The following is a 20,022-nucleotide window of genomic DNA, read 5'->3' on the forward strand; positions in this document are numbered from 1 at the left end:
CAGACCCGCCCCTGTGTCCGTAGGCCACATCATCTCTTAAGTTCCTCACTGAACACGGGGCCTTGGGGCCCAGCCTCTACCTTTGACGGATAAAGACGCTGTTGCCGGAGAGTTTAATCACCTCGTCCGAGGGCAGTACTAGCAGAGCCAGATGTAGAACCCAGTTCTCTGGCTCCAAGTCCCCTGTTCTCTCCATGTCCCCTCCATCATTTCAGGGCGGCCAAAGGCAGTGTAAGATAATGGCAAAATGCTGGGGCTTTGCGGAGCAGTAAAGTAGCAAGGCGATGTGAAGGAAAAGTCGGCATTCTCGGAGTCTGGACACAGTCCACCCACAGTGTGCCCAGAACACCTGGGCTCTCTGGTACATCCTGCTGTGATCCGCGGCCCTTGCGGTTCTTGTCGCCTCCCTCCCAACCATTCAGGGCAGTCACCCGCCTGAGGGTGCCAAACCCAGCTGTCCCAGGCCAGGCCAGCCTTGGGACAGGGGGACGGATGGGGGTGCCAGACAGGAACGTCTCTACCCCGGCTCCCTCACCGTGGCACTCCCAGCAGACCCACGTTGGGCCACTACTCATCTTTTTTGACAAGCCCACGTGTTTTCCATGCTTCCTTCTGTCCCCAGCTCCTTTTCTGAGAGTACAGCTCTTTTTCTGTCAGGCACAAAGCAGCCCGTGAATAATTTCAGCGTCGGGGGGGTGGGGGGGAAGGTACCCGTCTTCGTTAAAAATGGCGTTTTGTTGGGGCACCTGGGTGGCTCAGTTGGTTAAGCGTCCGACTTCGGCTCAGTCATGATCTTGTGGTCCGTGAGTTCGAGCCCCGCATCGGGCTCTGTGCCGACAGCTCAGAGCCTGGAGCCTGTTTCAGATTCTGTGTCTTCCTCTCTCTCTGACCCTCCCCCGTTCATGCTCTGTCTCTCTCTGTCTCAAAAATAAATAAACTTTAAAAAAAAAAAAATGGCATTTTGTTTCCACCAAACAACCCGTATGTTCCAGCCCCTTGCCACTGTCACTGTTCTTTCAGTTTTCTTGAAGCAGTCATTTCGAGGAGAGAGACAGCATATGTAAAAAATTACACAGAGCCGATAAACATACATAAAGCCAAAGCATCGAGCTGCTTTCAGACGTGCATCCCAGCAAGCCACTGAAAGTCTTTTGATGATTTAGTTGCAATATGTAAATAAAAGATCTGATTAAAGAAAAAAAACACACACATTTGTTAAGGCTGCTTGGAGAAATGTATCCACTTGTACAGACATGTACATTTTTTGAGTGTGTACCCTACCTCATTCCAAAAGGATTTAAGATAGCTCCGGGTCACGTATTGGCAGATAGAACAATCTGAACTCAACATCTTAATGCCAGCATTAAATGTCCTGCCTGCACAAGACGCGCATTTCCACAGCTACAACACCACCCCAGGCTCTGGAACCAGAGAGAATTAAAGGTGCTTCCTTCACAGGGCAGTTGGGTGGAGCATTGCAAAGTCACCTTGAGGCCGGTTCTGTTCTGATGTGGGGCGGTGGTTAGCAGGCTCTCAATCTGTCTCCCACGATCAAGTCCTTTTGCCCGACCTCAACCAAAGTTCTGTCTCCGTGCCAGTGTTATTCGCCCAAGCTGAGCTCTTCCTCAAAAACCGGTGTGAATGTCCTCACCCTGCAGGCTTGGAAGGCTTCCATCTTCTCCCTAGTTCTCTTCTTCTCCCTCTGAACCCTGATTCCCAAGGATCTTCCCTTGAGCTGCAATCTCTCCTCCTAAGGTAGAAGGGCAAGCATGTGAATTTTGGAATCAGCAGATCTGGGACTGAATCTAGAGTCTGCCTTTTACTATCCTTAAAACCCTGACAACTCACTTCGCTTCAGTTTGCTTCCTTTGAAATGGGAGGGATCATAGGACCAACCCCAGAGGTTTGGTAAGGATGAAATGAGACAAGTCTATAACACTCAGGACCTGCCTGACACAGAAGTATTTAATGCATGGTTGCCATTGTTATTAACTTACATCTCCCATGCACACTGGACATCAGCCGTCAACCTCCTGAACCCCCAGTGTTGCCTATAAACAAGCAGGCCAGATCAACTCGGTCCTCCCAAGATACCCCCCAACACTCCTTACTGAACCTCCCTCCTTCCTCCAGCCCATTCTCTACCCTAATCAGTATGATGTCCCGATTCTGCACACCAGGGGCCTGCCTTGCATTGCTTCCCCACACACACGTCTGCCCCACAATGTCAGGTGTGTGTGCCCAGGCTCTAACACACTCTTGCCACCACCTCAGCCCTGTTCTGATGGAAGTGAAGGAAGAAATAACGCTTAAGAATTAAAACAGTGGGCTTTTTCTTCTAGATCCCTGTATGTCTCCTTTGTTGGAAAAACCAATCCTTTGGGTGCTTCATGATTTGCACCCTCTATGTTTTCATTCATTCTCAAAAGGGTACTTCTCCAAGGATAAGCAAGGTAGACACAGCACCTGCCCTCAGTTTGCTTACAGTTTAGTAAAGGAATAGTCTTCAAGTGGTAGATTACATGCTTGTCAAATTTACATGGTTCTTCCACTTGGGCAAGTTGCTTAACTCATCTGAGCCTCATTTTCTTCATCTGAAAAATGGAACAATGAGAGTCTCCACCTATGGTTTGACAAGCAGCCTCAGCTCACCCCTCTGCCGGACCCCTAAGGCAGTGCACAAACCTCACAACTGCATGAAGAGCCCTGAATTAGTTCACTTTAAGTCACTAAAACGAGGCTGGCACCTTGTAGGTGCACAAGAGTAAGTCGTTATTGATTGCGAAGGTAACACGGGGCTAGCACAACACACTGGCCTTACAGGGGTCACTATCATTCAGTGCCTTGTGTATCTTAGCAGCGGCTTTGTCTCTTGAACACATTTGTGGTCATTCTTAGACATAAGAAGACAGCTCTCTTATTAACTGTTGCCAGTTCCTTTTTCAGGAGCTGCTGAATAGGTAAGATGTTTCTTTCAGTTGTGACCCCTGCTTCAGCACTCCTTCTAAGAGGATAATAAATGAGCATGGTAAATTTTCCTGCTTCAGCTAACTACTGTCTGCGAGCTGTGTCAAGAGATTATCTGAGAGCGTTGGGATAAATGATAGATTGCTTGGAGGCTATTTATAAATACAGCATAATGAGGAACCATTGAAAGAGGCATGAAGGATGCGCAGGAGGGAGGCAAGGGAGGTGATGCCAGAATGTTAACAGTGAAGACAGAGGAGGAGAGTCAGAGGAGGGAAACGTACAGGGAGGTGAACAACTGGCCTGGACACATGAGAGCAGAGAGGGCAGGAAGGGGGTGCCGGGAGGTGAGGGGACAGGAACATACAGGGAAGGAGAGATCATTGTCAACCAACAGGAAAGGATGAAGTTTGAATAAACAAAATGCATGAGGCAGGTTGGGAAGAAGGCAGAATAAAAGAAATGGAAAAAGAAACTCAGGCTGAATATAATTCAGTGCAGAAATGGAAAACATACATTAGATTATGATTATTTTGTTTAAACAAAGGAGCAAAAGTTTTGCCTGATAGAGGTTACTGAGCTTCTCTGAGGTCACTACTGTGAACATTCCGTGGCGGTTTTATCCCCTCCCACATCTTTTTGTTTTTGTTTTTGTTTTTGTTTTTGTTTTTTGCATTATAGTTGAAATGGACACACAAGGGAAACTTAGAGTGTCTTTATCAGAGTTGAACTCCTAAGTTATAGCACTTCAAGTACAGAAATCATAATATGATATGATAAGAAAAGCATCAAGGAAATGATAGTATGGATGAAGACAAAACAGAAGTCCTACTGATACTAAAACTAAGATTTCCGTCGCCTATCCTTAGAATGCATGATCAATAATGGCATATCCATCTCATATCATAATCCTTTAAGATAAATAGAGGGAGGTAGTGTGGTTTTTATTCCACCAAAAAAGATGAAAGGGCTTACTTTAATCCAAAATAATCCCAAGTAATTTTAAATTATTTATGGGGCGCCTGGGTGGCTCAGTCGGTTAAGCGTCCGACTTCAGCCAGGTCACGATCTCGCGGTCCGTGAGTTCGAGCCCCGCGTCAGGCTCTGGGCTGATGGCTCAGAGCCTGGAGCCTGCTTCCGATTCTGTGCCTCCCTCTCTCTCTGCCCCTCCCCCATTCATGCTCTGTCTCTCTCTGTCTCAAAAATAAATAAAACGTTAAAAAAAATTTAAAAAAATTATTTAATTAGTAATCATTCAATCCAAATAATCCCTAAGTCCCTTGCAGAACTAGTTTCCTGGCCCATTCTTACAGTGATCGCTCACTCTGTCCAGCCTTCAGAAGCAAATGGACCGAGGGATCGGACACGCTCAGGTGAGAGTCTGGGCTCCCTGATGCCCAGACTTTATAAACTAGGGAGCAACTAACTTGACCTCTCCGAGATTCCATTTCCTCCTTCTACAAAATGCGGGTCCTGCTACTTCCCCACCCCCCCCCAAGGTTATTATAACTATTAGAGATAAAATATATAAAGCATTTGGAACAAGTAGATGGCTTGTAAATTTTAGCTATTATTTTCATGCAAGAGAAAATAGTAATATGCATCTTTATAGCTAAGAAAAAGTATCATTGCATTAGCAAAAAAGGTAGGGGAAGTAGGGTGGAAGATTAAATTGAGGAAGAGAAAGAAAATAGTCACACGAAAAAGTATGCTGGCGTCAACTTATTATATGATGAAGGGAAATGTATTCCTCTGCTGCCTCTGGGTCACTGTGCCTAAATGGAAATAAGTACAGAAATGGAATAAAGCCCGCCATAGACTTCATGAGCTGCTAGTAAAATGGGGGCCCGGCATCCCTCAGAAGTTATTTTGATTTGTACTTGAAGGTAATGAGATAAGTGGGAACCACACTGTAAAAAACAGCGTTACACAGATAGAAGCCTGGGGTTTTGATGTCAAAAAACCTGAGAATTAGCAGCAGCCACACCCTCCTGGACTTGACGGCTGAACTTAAGTCCTTTCTAGAGCCCCAGGACACACAGGCCTTCTATATTATGTTTGGAACTAGCATGTTGGATAAACGTGGCTCATCAAGTCCAATCAAAAAGCAACCCATTTTGTGTCTCAGCGTTACTTTATTCAATAGGGGTTTGGTTCTTCCCCTATCCCTGGGTGAATATTTGGGCAAGTTCATAACTTTTCTGGTCACCCTTGAGAAATACAGTCTTCGGGCGCCTGGGTGGCTCAGTTGGTTAAGGACCCACTTCAGCTCAGGTCATGATCTCGGGGTCAGTGAGTTCCAGCCCCGCATTGGGCTCTGTGCTGCCAGCTCAGAGCCTGGAGCCTGCTTCCGATTCTGTGTCTCCCTCTCTCTCTGCCCCTCCCCTGTTCATGTTCCGTCTCTCTCTGTCTCAAAAATAAATAAACATTAAAAAATTTTTTTTAAAAAAAGAAGAAAAATACAGTCGGAACTTAGTAATTGGTATGCCCAACCCAATGTAATAGGGCGCACCTTCAAGCTTGAATGAACAGTAAGGCAATTCTCTCTCTCCCAGCGTCTGTCTGCTGCAGCTGAAGAAGGGATGTGTGACTGGCTCTCTCTCTTCCCTCCTGGGAGGTTTCTCCTCCTCCTCCTCCTCCTCCTCTTCCTCCTCCTTCTCCTCCTCCTCCTCCTCCTCCTCCTCCTCCTTCTCCTTCTTCTCCTCCTTCTCCTCCTCCTCCTTCTCCTCCTCCTCCTTCTCCTCCTCCTCCTCCTCCTTCTCCTTCTTCTCCTCCTTCTCCTCCTCCTCCTTCTCCTCCTCCTCCTTCTCCTCCTCCTCCTCCTCCTCCTCCTCCTCCTCCTCCTCCTCCTTCTCCTTCTCCTTCTCCTCCTCCCCTTCCTCCTCCCAGAACTTAGATAAACTGCAGTTTCCACCCTTTGCAAGGTTTGAGTTCAGAGCGACAGGAGACGAGTGACGGGGAGGAAAGTCCCTTACCTTCCTGACACTGTGTGAGCCAGCGTGACACTGTCTGCTCGTGGCAGATGTCTCAACATGCTTGTTCTCTTATACGCACGATGGTGGGGTCTGCGGAGACACCCACATCACCGGTGACTCCCGTCTGCAGTTTCTTCTGTCCTAGCTACTCCAGTCGGTCAGTTTGATGAGCGGGGATTGCACCGTGGTGTTTATTTTTCATTTTGGTAAAAACAGGTAGTTGCGTGCCATCACCTTCTCAGTTAGCAGTATAAAAACCATGAGGGATCATTCAAGTAAGTGAAAAGATGGAGGTAAGTAAATCCGAGCAGAAATACTACTGCTTGGAGTCACTTCAGTGCAGAACTTATCACTTATTACAATTTACAGGAGGCTCTGATGACACTTGGCAGATTGCCAGTCCCCGATGTGATAGGTTCCCCTTCTCAGATGGGATGACTCGCTTCTCCATGAGCTCTCTTTATTTTTTTATTTATTTTTTTTAATAAATGTTTAAATGTTAAATTTATGTTTGAGAGAGAGAGAGAGAACGCAAGAAGGGGAGGGACAGAGAGAGAGAGAAACACAGAATCCGAAGCAGGCTCTGGGCTCCGAGCCATCAGCACAGAGCCCAATGCGGGGCTCGAACTCACAAACTGTGAGACCATGACCTGAGCCAAAGTCGGTCGCTCAACCGACTGAGCCACCCAGGTACCCCAAAGAAGAGTGTTGTTTTGAAGAGGAAAACACTTGTGAAGAAAGAGAGGGCCATTGAAAATGAGTTCACTCATCTGTATTTTAGAAAAACAAGTCACAATACAGTGAAGGGAGAAATGGAGTGATAACAACTGTTCATTTTAAAATCATTTCAAACTGTTGTGAGTTTGCAACTAAGTCACAAAGCATTATGTCTCAAGCTCTAAATTCTCACCAAGTACTAGGCCAAGTAACATGAAATTGCAATTCTACACATTTTTAAAATGTTCAAATGTTGGCAATTTCATTTGGTTCAGACTTTTCTTAACCTCTCACCACTACTACTGAATTTCACCTTGTAGTTGAGAAATTGTAAAACTTAGATCAGGTGCCTGTGTAACCCCACAACCAGACCCTAAGCTTCTGGAGGTGAGCGGTGTCGACTTGCTCACTCTTACATTCCCTGCAGTACCCGGTGCACAACAGAGCTGAGAGAATACTCACTAACTCTTACCACAGACTCAGACTCGTGCTTGAAATGGAGCCATCAAGTTATTAGCCACCAAATGGCGCAATTAGATCCTAATCATTGGTCCTCCCCTCGATACACAAAGTGGAAGGTATGAGAAGTTTACGAACCTTACATGTGATCAGCAACTTCAAGAGAACTTTACAGTTTCTCCCCTCTAAATTGCCCAGGGAAAGGAGAAGGACGGGAAAAGTGACATCTCCTCCAGGATGCAAAGCGGGTCAGCTCTGGAGGGAAGAGGTTAGGTTCAGCCTCCAGTCCCAGACTCCTGCCAAATCCACGGGAGGCAGCCATCTTGCCCATGCCCCTCCCCTGATGTCAGGCAGGGACAAGAGCTAAAGCAGGGCATCGAGAGGAGTCATACACCACTTCTGCCCACTCAGTGTCTAAGAAGAGATTATTTCTTGGCAGTCGCTTCAGCATTTTTAAAACTCCCAGCCAGAGCCCACTCCCTCTGGTGTTCTTCTGGTCTGACTGGAAATTCCCAGATGTGTTTAGGGCTTTGTTCTAGAACGGGTGAACACTCTGGATTTGCAGGGTATCATCTGTTGAATATTCGGAGAGAATTTTTTTTAATGTTTTTTATTTATTTTTGAGAGAGTGAGAGACAGAGCGTGAGCAGGGAAGGGGCAGAGAAAGAGGGAGACACCGAATCCAAAGCAGGCTCCAGGCTCTGAGCTGTCAGCGCAGAGCCTGACGCGGGGCTCGAATTCACGAACCGTGAGATCATGATCTGAGCTGAAGTCAGATGCTTAACCAACTAACCACCCAAAAGCTCCGAGAAAGTTTTTCAACCTAACTCAACATTAACTCTGCTGACTCTGACATAGAATTTCGATCAGATATGTGGGTCTTCTAAAATCATAAAGTCTTCTAAAAAAAAAAAAAAGTCATTTGATGTTTGTGTTCCTGAATTATTGTTTTATGTTTTTAATTTTAAAAATATTTATTTATTTATTTATTTTGAGAGGGAGAGAGAGGCAGCAAGCAGGGGAGAGGCAGAGAGAGAGAGGAGGAGAGAGAGAATCCCCAGCAGGCTTCACATAGAGTGTCGAGTCTGATGTGGACCTCGATCTCATGACTGTGAGATCATGACCTAAGCCGAAATCAAGTCAGATGCTTAACTGACTGAGCCACCCAGGCGCCCCCTGAATTATTGTTTTAGTGCAAAAATATTTACATCTGGCATTTTGAAATCTTCTAAAGGAAGTTTTTCAGACACCTTGGGGGATGTGATTTCTTAATAGAAGAAAACTGTCACGGTTTTGTATAAGGCATTAGACACCACTCCAAAACACCCTCAAATTTATCAACACCCAAATTCCCAAAGTCACAAAGACCATATTAGCATTTCCTTATAAATGCATTTGGGATCCTCGGTAACTTGAAAGACTTCTATTTTAGTATTTAGGATGAAACATAAAGCTAATTAATAAAATATGGAGCTAAGCATCGTGCCAAATGAAATCAATATTTATTGTAAATAACTAAAACAACTTTGCTGTAGGAGAAAGGTCCTAAAACTGTGCTCGGGAAGATGCTGAATACGTTCCTATATTTTCACAAACACATGCTGGGTATTATGTCCAGCCTCAGAGCTGCACTGGAGAAGAGCAGGGATCACCCCTAATGCCAGGGAGCAGTCACACAGCCGAACAACATTGAATAAGCATTTTATAATCGATACCCCTAAAGCCCCAAGAGAAATTTTAAAACTTAAATTGTCTGAGGCTTAACTGTATGGCTCCCAATTAACGGAATGAGTTGTGTTTTTAAATACTCATGTCCTGCTGAAAATTCCCCATGGCTTTTTTAAAAAGCTATAAAATGTGTTTCTGGCGACAGAATTCACCTTAATAAGTTTCAGAAGGTTTGATAGTTCATTCACATGTTAGCTTATAAATGATGTAGGCAAGTAAGCAAAATCCCTTTTCCCATCTTCTGCATTTTTGGGAGGAGTACAAAACCCAGCTGCATTTCATTACAGTGATTTTGGAAAGCCCAAGACAGTGCATGAGGACAAGAGGACTCAAAATTCAGTACTTGAGGGGCTCCTGGGTGGCTCAGTAGGTTGAGCGTCCGACTTCGGCTCGGGTCATGATCTCACGGTTTGTGAGTTCGAGCCCTACATCGGGCTCTGGACTGATGGCTTGGAGCCTGGAGCCTGCTTTGGATTCTGTGTCTCCTCCTCTCTCTGCCCCTCCCCAACTTATGCTCTGTCTCTCTATGTCTCTCAAAAAATAAATAAATGTAAAAAAAAATTCAGTACATGGAACCTGAGGTTACACATTGCATATGGTTCTCTGTGCTTCTCTCTCTCTCTGTATCAAATGCTAGATAATTTTAAGCCTCTGCTGACCTAAGAGTTTGTCACTGATGATTCAACAACAAGAACTATTTAGACCTGTTTAGCATTTAGAGTTTATAAGCCATTTCCTATTCATTCTATCGCATGATGGTAACTTTGAGTTCATCTGTGCCCCCAAAGGACCTTGATTTCAGAGCAACTTAAACCTCTGTAAGCTCTTTTATGAGTCTGATCCCATCGGAAAGCATTGGATTCCAGTGACAATCACCTTGTGGCTCTTTTGTTTCCCTGATAAAGAATTAAAAGCAGGTTGGATCCTCCTAGCAGTGTTCGCAGCGCACCCTTGACAATAGTGGCTTTGTGGCAGTGTTGAGGTCATCATTTTACAAAGCAGCACAAAAATGTGCTCTTAGCAGCAAGCCAACACTCAAATTCTTCAGCTGGCCATGTCGTGATTTTAATTTTATGCACGTTTCCTCATTTTGTTTCAGTATGAATACGGTATATTCCACACAGCCTGTGCCACTGAGTTTTACAAAAAAAAAAAAAAACGCCTTTGAAGTAACTCACCAACCGGGGTCATATTTACAGTGTATTTCACTGGCTTCCTGTTTGGGGACCTGGCAGAGGCAACAATGAGTAGGCCTAAGACATGCTTTGAGAAGGTCCCTGGTTCCCCTTCTTCACGTACGCGAGGCACTTCAGATGCTTTGCAAAAAAAGGGTGAGCTAATAACCCTATTTATGCAGTCACAACGCTAGGTGGAGTCCATATTTGGAGAGAGACTTTATCTTAGGAAAGCAGATGTCTGACGAAACAGCCTAAATTCTCCAGGATAGGTGAGATCAGATGGAGTATCAATTTTAATGAGTGTCTATTTAGTAGCAGGCTAGGCTACTGGGTTCCCTCCTGAAGCAAATCTGAATATTGCTTTTTCCATGTTCCAAGTGATGCAACCAAACCAGAGAACAGGAGAGGGTTTGTGACTCCAATTCGTCTTGAATTTTCCCAGCGGAGGTGACCTTTTTCACGATATAGATGGGTTTCAAGGTCTTAAGCAAGTTAGTTTATAAATTACAACTGACGAATTATCGAAAGGAGCCCTCAGTTTCTGGAACTGAGAACAGACCCTTTACAAGCCACTTTATTCTGACAAGAAAGAAAAATAGCAGTTGTTTAGAAAATGTAGGTCATTTGGGGCGCCTGGGTGGCTCGGTCGGTTAAGCGTCCGACTTCGGTCCAGGTCATGATCTCACAGATCGTGAGTTTGAGCCCTGCGTCAGGTTCTGTGCTGACAGCTTGGAGCCTGGAGCCTGCTTCGGATTCTGTGTCTCCCTCGCTCTCTGCCCCTCCCCAGCTCATGCTCGCACTCTGTCTCTGTCAAAAATCAATAAACTTAAAAAAAAAAAAGAAAGAAAATGTAGGTCATTTAATATAGATCTTGGTACGTGAGGTAAGTCTCCTAAACTAAATACATCTCTTTTAAACCTTTGTGCACACATGCACACAACTATTGTTGTAAAGTTATTTTGGCTGCTTTAAAATGGGGCTTTTCTCCATTTAAGATATTTCACACAGAAGAAGAGTCATAAGTATTACTTTTTGCAAATCTCTGCAGTACTGTGATCTTAGTTGTATCTACCTCTGAAGCCAATTTTATAGGCATTGAAAATGACAAGTGCATATATTGAACACTTGAATTTAGTTTTATGGGATCTGGTGCCCTTAACTGGTTAGGCAGAGTTGTCATTCCCTTTTTTCCCCTTCACTTGTGAACTTTCGTAGACTTTTATCTGGCAAGCATCCAGGACTTATGTTAAAGGCATTAAAACAATACCTTGTATAGGTTGAACCGTAACATTCTCGAAAGCCTTTATAATAAAGCAAGGAATCAAGTAGTTCACACTGTAAGTCAATAAAAATACCTTCTTTAAGAGAGAAGAGGGAGTAACGATGATAAATAGTGCCCAATGGAAACCCTTGAAAACGGATTGTCTAAAAAACATTCGTTGCCCCACATGGATCATTATTTTGACTATTTCTGTCATATAAATCTCTCTAAAATAAATTGGGATGAAGCGCAGAGAGTAAAGGTTGCTACTTGTGCCCCAGTGGATTGCTATGTGTGCAGTTAGCCAGCTGCTGAATAATGTTGACCAGTAGGGAGCAGTAGAGGAGTGTCGGAGCACAGACCTGGCCAAAAATCAAGATGCTGGAAAACAAAATAAAGACGTCTTCTCTTAAAATGATGTCAAGTTTCTCCTGACAGCGAAAGACATTTTTGAACTATGTTGCAAACGTATCCGTTTTTAGAGAATGGATAAAGAACATCCAAACAATAAGCAATATCAAACGTGAATACCAGTAGTTGTACTGATGTTTATTATTATAAGTTGAAGCTCTTTACTTTGGAGGAGTGGAAAAACTCAGCAACAAATTCTGTACACAAGCTTCAGATCACCATTAACAGCTCTAACCCAAAGCGGGTCTCAGACTTGTCCTATAGGAGAGTCACCAAAATCAATGTCGTTTCTACGAGTGCCAATTTATACCGAACATTCATGACACTCACATCGATTTACCAATAAGTGTGTGTGTCACTCACGACACAGTCAACTAGCCTGTGTACGAACTACACCAGAGTACACAATATAAATCTCTTTTCTCCTTGGCCTTAGTAACCCCATTGGCGTGGTACTGAAAATGCCAGTGATAAAAACAACACTATCAAGGCCACCACGCTTACTCTGTGCCAACACTGTGCATTTCACATCTATTACACTGTTTCCATTTCAAGCCTGACTTTACTACATGTTCAAAACTGAATTCTTGGTTCCCTGTTCGTATACCTGCCCATCTCATATAGAGTACCCCCTCCATCCAAGCCACAAACATAACAGTCACCCTTGATCCCTCCTTCCTTACCGCCCACAAGTCCTCTTGATTCCGATTCCAAAGTATATTTCATCCCCGATTCTAAAATATATTTCATCCTCATTCTCTTCTTTCCAAGTCCACTGTCACACCTTCACCTGGGTCCCTATCATCTCACAGCTGCATCACAGTAAAAGCCTCCAGCTGGTCTTTATCCTTCCAGCAGAAGTTTGGTCTTTATACTAGAAAACACGGGTCAGATGCCAGCATTTCCCTGCATGAAACCCTTCAACTGCTGCCCATTGAATGTGAAATGCAATCCAGACCCCTTCAGATGGCCCCCCAGTCCCTGGCCATCCATTCTGCCTCACCCCACACCCACTCCAGGTTCTCTGACTCAGGACCTTCCCACATGATGCTGCCTCCGCCTGAAGGCTGTGTGATTTCGGGAAGTCACCTAACCTTCTGGGCCTTGGTTTTCTCCTCCATAAAAGAGGGAGCTTGGTCTTTTTCCAGCAGTGACCTTCCTGTTCCCTTTGAAAAGACAGAAGTTCACTTGAATTTATCTTTTAATAAATTCTACCAAGCACTGATCCTGAAGTCATATGAGAGGTTAGCCACATGCCCATTGGAAAATATTTTCCAAGTGTAGTACAGAATATAAAACACTTTGAAATTGAGATGTATATGTTAACCAGCAATGTTTCCAATTAATAGAGGGATGTTTATACCATGTGAGGAGCCTTAAAGCCTAAATTACAGCTGGGTAGGAGACTTAATCCTTAGAAAGTAAATTTCCTTTCCTCTTACTAGGTTCTGTCTGAATGCACCAGTTATGTGCTAAATTGGCATTCTAGCCACCCTTTATTAAAAGTGCATTTTCAAGGTTTATGCTGTTGTCATCAGCAGGACAGTATTTCCAATTTCCTATTGTCGGGCACCCAAACTGGGGTTCCGGGCCAAATGTCCTTTTTTCCATTGCCTGTAGGAGATAATTAATAATAAGATGCTCCTAAGTCAGTGCACCACAGAAAGGAAAGATGAATTCTTGACATATGTCTGTTTATAAACTGAGCCAACCCCACCCCAATCCAATCCAGTTCTGCAAGCGTGCTTGAATTTCTACTAGATGCCAGGTCAGGTTCCAGGTTGCGGTGAGTAGATCCCGGACTACACGCCGCAGCAGGCAGACTCAAACAGAAACAGATCGTGTCAGAGATCTGGTGAAATAATAGAGGACAGGCTGTAGGCTCTGGGGCAACCAAGTGCTTGTCTCAGTGTGGAGGGATCAGGCAAAATGTGATAGACGAATAGTGTTTACCTGTTAAAGGAGAAAAAAGCATTCCAGAAAAGGGAGTCAGGTAGGCGGACAAATAGGGCTGCATCAGCAGTGTCCTTTGGGCCAACAGCCAGGGCTCAAGAGGGTCTGTGGTCAGAGACAGAGCTGGAAAGAGAGGCAGGCAGGCACCATGCTGTGAAGAGGCTGGTGCGAGCCGCCTGCTTTCCATACAGCCTAACGGCATCCGGACGTACCCATGATAATAGCCACGTTAGATAACATACTCAGACCTCACGAAATGCCACTTTCCACGAAATAACTCACGCCATGCCCTGTAGCCAAGCTCTCTTCCGCCCTGCTGTGCACCACCGCGTAGAGAAAAGGAGACTTAAAACTGCGTGACCCGGGGCAAGTCACTCAACACCTCTGAACTTCACTTCCTCATCTGTAAAACAGGGACGACTGAGTTGTTGTGAGAACTAGCCAAGTTGAGAAATGCGAAAGATTTCGTTGGCACCATGCCTAGCACATGGGTGTACCTGCTGCCATTCTCGTGTTCAACGGCGTCATCGGGATTCATTTCTAAGATTGTGAGAAATGGAACAAGCTGACCAGGTTTGCGTGTTCAAAGGTGTCTCAGGGGGCCGAGCCGCCTTATTGCCAGCTCCAAGGGACACCGTGCACTCTGAGGTCAGTATAAATGTGCCCCTCGGATGTGGGCCGTGCGACAGCTCTGAGAACAAGACAGGAAGTAATCCGGAGATGATGAAAACTCGAACTGGGGGGAGCAGAGAAAAGGGGGTGGCAGTAGGGGTGCAGAGACTAGTGACCGAGCGGGTAGGGACTCTAAGGAACCACCAGGTTTCTGGCCCGAGCAGGTGTGTGGAGGGAAGACGTGGGCTGTGGGAATTGACTCCGATTAGGGTCTGTTTCTGAAGATGCCTCTCCTACTTCTTTGCAAAAGCAAAACAAACACAATTTTGGACTAGCGATTTCTTCCCGTGAAGTGTGAGTTCCTCTCAGGAGTATAAAGAACGGGGATCGAGTGTGTTCTCAGTAACCTACCCCAGGGAGGCACAGTGCCAGGGCCAATGTCAGAATCCTGTCGTGATTTGCCGTTCTAACAGTCTTGTCCGGCGAGACTATTTCTGCATTAATGATTGCAATCCCCCGAGGCACCTTTTCGGTGAAATGAGGTACCTACAGCTGAAGTCTCCTAGTAGCTGGGAGCAAGTTCTTCACTTTGCTCATGTCTGTTCAAATGTACGTCAACACAGCGTGTGTGAGTGTGGCGCTTTAATGACACAGAAGAAGAAAAATCTGTACGTGTGTCCTTCTGTAAAGACAACCTCAGCACATCCGGAAAATGAGAGAAACGGCAAAGAGCCCAGCTTGTGTCGCTGCCTTGGCCGGGTCAGCGGCTCTAGAACTCACACCCGCAGGCCCCGGGGAAGGCTCCGTCTCCCGGAGCAGGCGGGCGTAGGGCTGCAGGGAGATTTCCTTTGCCCCTGTTGGGTCCCCAGATGTCTTTTCTAGTTTACCTTCCTATTTCAAAGAACCACTTTCAAAGAAAAACAGAGTTCGTTTAATAGCTCACATGAAATACATTTTTGGAGGGGATTTCATTTTTACTCCCGCTTTCCCCGAGTGCCATACCTATCAGATATGCATGCCACATTGTATGTGTAGCTTCCCTCCTGGGGGCCCAGGCCGAGAGCACTGTTGACACCTTGATCGTCCAGGGTCCCCTCCGCAGAGCACACGTTTGAGCTGAGATTGATGTCACGCTGTTTATCCTTTAGCAACCGTTCCTTCCTTTTCTTTAAGTTAAAAAACACACACACACACAATTTAATGTTTATTTTATTTTGGGGAGAGAGAGAGAGAGAGACAGACAGAACGGAGACAGAGAGGGAGACACAGAATCTGAAGCAGGCTCCAGGCTCCGAGCTGTCAGCACAGGGCTCGTCGCAGGGCTCGAACTCACAAACCTTGAGATCATGATCTGAGCCGAAGTCTGCCGCTTAACCGACTGAGCCACCCAGGCGCCCTGTTCCTTCTCTTTGTTTTAAACCAAAATATACTCTTACATTTTTCAAAACAACTACTCATAATAAACATCCAATAATTTGGGTCAAAAATCTAAAAACAAACTTTAAAGAAATAAACCATGTGTATAATTTGATACTTTAATAATAATTAATAGGGGCGCCTGGGTGGCTCAGTCGGTTGGGCATCCGACTTCGGCTCAGGTCACGATCTCGCGGTCCATGGGTTCGAGCCCCACGTCGGGCTCTGTGCTGACAGTTCAGAGCCTGGAGCCTGCTTCGGATTCTGTGTCTCCCTCTCTCTCTGCCCCTCCCCTGCTCATGCTCTGTCTCTCTCTGTCTCAAAAATAAATAAAAACATTTTTAAAAAGTTAAAAAAAATAAGAACAGTGGCTACCATTTGTTGAGTCCTGATCATATATAAGTGTTATGCTATGAACACTATAGCTGTTACTGTGTTTAATCCTTACAACCACCATGGAAGATATATTCCTTCCAGGCCTCACTTGAGAAGGCTGGGCTCAAATGGACGTAACCAGAGCCTTACTCCCAGACACTGAATAGAAGGTCTGTTGGAAATGCCTAGAGGCCTGAGAGTCGGAACAAAGGCCAGGGAGCCCATTGGCCCATGACTCCCTTGCTCCAGAGGGACTTCCCATTACTGCCTCAGCCTGATCGTTTATAGCTTCTGGAGCAAACTTCCACGTTGGGCTGTTGGCCTTGAGCCTTGTGGTTGAGTTCCTCCTCCGTTACGATGACCGTTTGCTCTACCCTGGCGCCCTCCCCCCAGTCCTGCTTTCACCCCTGCATTTCCTCTCTTCTGGTCACTACTGAGCGCTTTCCATGTGCCAAGCACTGATCTGAGAACTGGACTCACAGCAGTGAGTAAAAACAACTGTTTTGTGTAGGGCTCTGTTCTGTGGAGCTCAACTCTACTGGGCACAGACCCAAAATGAACAAGAAATAAGAAATCACCTGAATCTGGCTTTGAAATCAAACCCCTTTCCATCTCAGACGTGACTCCGGGGTTCTGACCAACCACACACCAAAGCCCCTTGCAGGGGCTCTTCCCCTCCGTGGTAGGCAGGCTGGTTCTCCTTCTTGGGCTGTCAGAATTCACTGAAGGGATAGCCCTGGCCTCGGTGTGCCTCATTCACAAGCCCGGATAATGAACAAGGTCGTGTCAGTCTAATTGCACCCTAGCAAACTCCTCTTTGTTATATGTTCAGCCTCCCAGTAGCTACCAGAGAAACTAGCCAGTTATACAGTCTTTACTCCTGAACTGTCTGCTTCAGATCTATCTTTAACTGGGTGGAATAATCTAGAAGGACACCTGATGCCCTCTCTTTTAGTCCTTCCTTGCCAGATGCCTGCATCTTTCTTCCGTCCTATGGTCTGGCCCCTTGAGCTCTGGAGACCCAAAGGCACCCTCTGCTGCTGTGGTTATCCTCTAATGATCCTGGATTGTCACTCTTCCCACAAAGTTCTCACCTCCTCAGCCTTGTAAAGGGCAAGGAGGTGTGACTGCCTCTCCACCTTAGGGTGGAATATGGCAGACCCTTAATATTCTTACAAACCAGTCCCTAAGCCCTTAGCCCGTGTTCAGGTTCATAAACGATGCCGTAATAGCACATAATTTCTCCCATAAAGTGCAGTCAAATGTGAAGTGGCCTCTTCAAAACCTTAATGATGCTATAAATATTAGACAAAAATATTTGAATTTCTTCTAAGAATTGTCAGATGTATACAACTCCCGCTTCTCTCCACTTCCAGTACAAGGAGTGCACTCCTGGGGGGCAGTTTTGTTCCAAGCAAAGCGTCGCCACCTCACAGGGGTTACAGGGACTGCAGGCAGAGTAATAACAGCAGTAGGGTAATGAAAACTGACCCAGCGCTCCCCTCACGGTGTGTGAGGGGCTCCATGCTGAGAGCTTTACGTATGTAACTCTCAATCCTCCAACAACTTGTGAGATGTTTCAGAGGAGAAAACTAAAGCACAGAGAGATTGCATAACTCACCCCGATTTCCAGCTAGTAAGTAGTGGAACAAGGATACAGATTCAGGCTGCCTGTCCCCAGAGTCAATGCTGAAATCTCAAGTCTATAATCTCTCTCAACATGAACCAATAATAAAGCTGGGATGAGCTGTGGGTACAGAGTGGTTGGCTGGGCTCACTCACTGTTGAGTGGAGCTCCCATATCCGCCGCTGCTGTGTGGCATTCAGATCCATGCTTTGGTCAATGGCAGATTGTCACATGTCTTAGGTGTTTGGGTCCCTAAGAATGTGAGCTCTTTCAGTGCCAGGGGCATGTTGGCATTCCAAGGTCACTGAACCTGCTTCCTGCCCAGTTCAGCAAGCTTTATGTTTCTAGTTTGTGGCAATCCCCTTCCCATCCACCAGACTTTTCCATATTTCAGGAGAAGGTTAAGCCCTGGGAGAGAGATCTGAGTTTGGAGATAATATTTCTGATTCAAGAGAAGACTGTGGGGACAGAAGCAACAATTTCCTGTGACTTAAAAGGATGAAATTAGGGCGGAGGAGAGGGGAAAATGGGTGATGGGCATTGAGGAGGGCACTTGTTGGGATGAACACTGGGTGTTGTATATAAGTGATGAACCACGGGAATCTACCCCCAGAACCAAGAGCACACTTTACACGCTGCATGTTAGCCAATTTGACAATAACTTATATTTAAAAAAAAAAAAGGACGAAATCATTCTTTACCTGACTCTGGAAGACAAGGGAAATGTCTTCCCCTAACAAATTGTGTTTATTGAAGCTGCTAGGTGAGGGTTACTTAATTTAAATACAATAGCACCCTTCGGCAGAATAGCTGGAATGTATTCCCAGTGCTTTCTTGCATAAAGTATTCTGCTATAAATTCAAATTTGTATGAGAATAGAATCTTAGAAACAATCCATTGTTTCTTTCATGTTCCTTGAGCTTCCTATCCTCTTTGTAAGTGAAAAAGAAAAACCGAACACTGCTTTTCATTTTTGCCTGTTGTCTTCCCTTCCAGGCTCAGATTATTAATGTGTTTCCTTAGTGTCCTTGCAGCGCGTGTTAGTAGAATAACTCCCACAGCTCAGGGGCTAAACACGACTCAGTCACATCTTACTCACTGCATCTCTAGTTCAGGTCAGCAGAGGGCTCTGCTTCTCATCCTCTCTCAGGCACCCGCCCGCCCGCCCACAGGATTGAGACACACACTCCCACCATCACTGAGGCAGGTAAGGGGGGACAGCAGATCACAGACAGGCTGTTACAACTCTGTATGGAAGTAGCCCGTTCCCCCGTTCCCTCAGCAACTTCCCACCAGCCAAAGAAGTCCCATAGCCAAGGCAGCTTCGGGGACGATGGGGTTGTACATGTGCTGGGTGCCTAGAAGGACAAGAAATGAAATGTTAGAGAACAGCCCTTATGAATTCCATAACTGTGTTATATTCTACCATGAACTGTTTTTTGCTAAACTGTGTTTCTATTGTTAAATATTTTGGCCGGAAGCAATGAATTTATATATGATTTTAGAATATGTATTTGAATGTATTCTATGGCACTATCCCCCAGTAACATTTGGCTGCTCCTATATGAGGTCCTTTGTACGTGTGCACACACATGCACACATATACACATACACACACAGCCTGCTACCAATCTCCACACCAGCAGCTTCCTCCCTCCCTCTTTCCAGTTATGTTTAGTAGCAAGAGAAGTATAAAGCAGAGGTCCCGTCTTACTCACTTTCCTGTATCTGGGTTCTTGACCACCTCTGTGCAGCGTTCCTCTTTTGTGGTAAAGAATTTGTAACAGTGTCTATCTTCCATGCCAGCCAGCTGCGCAAATGCTGAACACACAAACACACACACACACACACACACACACACACACACACACGCACGCGCGCGCGCCTGATCACCTGTTTGCCCTGAGGCCACAGATTGGAAGATCAGACCCAAACAAAGCTTAGCTCAGCAATACAACCAAATGTGCTTGCATGTTCTGATTTGCTCCCAGTTAAGCTCAGATTGCTGTCCTGTGTACCTTGTCTCCTCCCTGCTGCAGCCTCTGACTCTGTGCCTTTTTCTAAGAATGCCTTTTGTGCCCAGCATGTAAAAAGCGTACTCGACACAGCTAAGTGACAGCAACCTGTACCCTTGGCCCTTGGCACACAGCAGTCACGTCCACACGAGAACAGAGATAGATGACTTTAGACGTGAAATGAGGATATGTGAAAGGTGGAGCCCCAACCCAGTTATAAAACTTTGTCTATGAATCCAGGTCATACGACCACTGTGGCTTTTGAATTGAATTACCGTGTATTGCCAGCCTCGCAGATTATAAGGTAAAATGTTAGTGGGACATGAGA

General features: G+C 45.5%; 1 protein-coding gene and 1 long non-coding RNA gene across 3 annotated transcripts in view; one reads left to right on the top strand and one right to left on the bottom strand.

The window, feature by feature from the left end:
• Positions 1–20,022, top strand: part of SCFD2 (sec1 family domain containing 2) — a 399,088-nt gene that overhangs the window by 295,220 nt on the left and 83,846 nt on the right. The window lies entirely within an intron of this gene.
• Positions 884–19,823, bottom strand: LOC113598652 (uncharacterized). The gene is made up of 5 exons (XR_008296324.1): positions 19,398–19,823; positions 18,768–19,037; positions 15,264–15,418; positions 7,257–13,649; positions 884–1,750 (listed from the first exon to the last, which is right to left on the bottom strand). It is a non-coding gene; the product is annotated as an uncharacterized LOC113598652 (long non-coding RNA).

This window comes from Acinonyx jubatus, chromosome B1, assembly GCF_027475565.1.
Source record: "Acinonyx jubatus isolate Ajub_Pintada_27869175 chromosome B1, VMU_Ajub_asm_v1.0, whole genome shotgun sequence".
Taxonomy (NCBI): Eukaryota; Metazoa; Chordata; class Mammalia; order Carnivora; family Felidae; genus Acinonyx; species Acinonyx jubatus.